Genomic DNA, 1128 nt, shown 5'->3' with positions numbered 1-1128 from the left:
AACACCCATATCTATGAATGTCTAAAACAAAAAAAGTGTCAGATTTTTGTCTCAGAAGCAACAAATCACAGCTCAGCTTTCTTTTTTGAAAAAAGGTGACTGGTTGCTACAAAAATCGGACAACCATTTTTATCTCATTGCATATAATCCCTCCGTGTAGAAGAAATAGAATGTACCATCTCACCATGTTAAGGTGAACCCCAGAGAGATGGCCTCTCTCTCGGACCAAGTCTACAAAACTGGGTATACAGGATCCAACTAAACTCTGACCCCCCGGTGGAGACCCCTATACTTATCCCGTGCACAAAGTCCAGCTCCCGTTGCAGAGATATCTCCGTCGGAAGCCCAGCGCGTGCTCAGAGATGAGTCTGACGCTCATAGAGAATGACGGCTCCAGTCATTCTCTAGGAGCGTCAGACTCATCTCTAATGAGCGCACGCTGGGCTTCTGACAGCAATATCTCGGCAACGGGAGCGGGTCCAGGAGCAGGACTCCGTGCACGGGGTCGGCCGGGGGGTTAACAGGTCCTCTTTAAAAATACCCACAGGAGATGGGTGGAGTGCACGCTAAGAGGAGGTAGCCACACAACCCACATGTAACCAAAAAGCAAAGAAATAGCCAGCACTCCATTAACACTTGTTCACACTGTGCAGTTCGCACTGCCATGGCTAACATACAGCATTTTTTGTTTTTCTCTGTAGGTTAGGCACGACAGTGAACAAAACTGCACAGTATGAACAAGTGTTAGTGGAGTGCTGGCTTTTTCTTTGCTTTCTGCGTTACATTTTTGTCTCAGACAGATAAATCTGGAGAACAAGTCAGGAGAAGTCCATGCGCAGAACATTTTCTCCCGGCACTGCATTATGTGATCTGGATGAACTACCAGTACAAGTCTATGGGGCCATCCAGTTAGGATAGACACAGAGCAGGGAGGGGACCACGTGGTCATCTCACCGCGGGTTCTCTTGATCATGCCTTTGCAACATATCAAAAGTATTTTTTCGAATGACAGGTATGTTAAAAGCCAAAAGGAGAACAACACACATGAAGAATTTATGAGGAATCAGCCCTCACAGTTATCCTCCTGTTCCCTGGTGGCCACGTCACATGAAAGCACACACATGTAGG

Source organism: Dendropsophus ebraccatus, chromosome 4 (genome assembly GCF_027789765.1).
Source record: "Dendropsophus ebraccatus isolate aDenEbr1 chromosome 4, aDenEbr1.pat, whole genome shotgun sequence".
NCBI classification, from domain to species: Eukaryota; Metazoa; Chordata; class Amphibia; order Anura; family Hylidae; genus Dendropsophus; species Dendropsophus ebraccatus.
Note: the sequence above shows the minus strand (reverse complement) of the source record.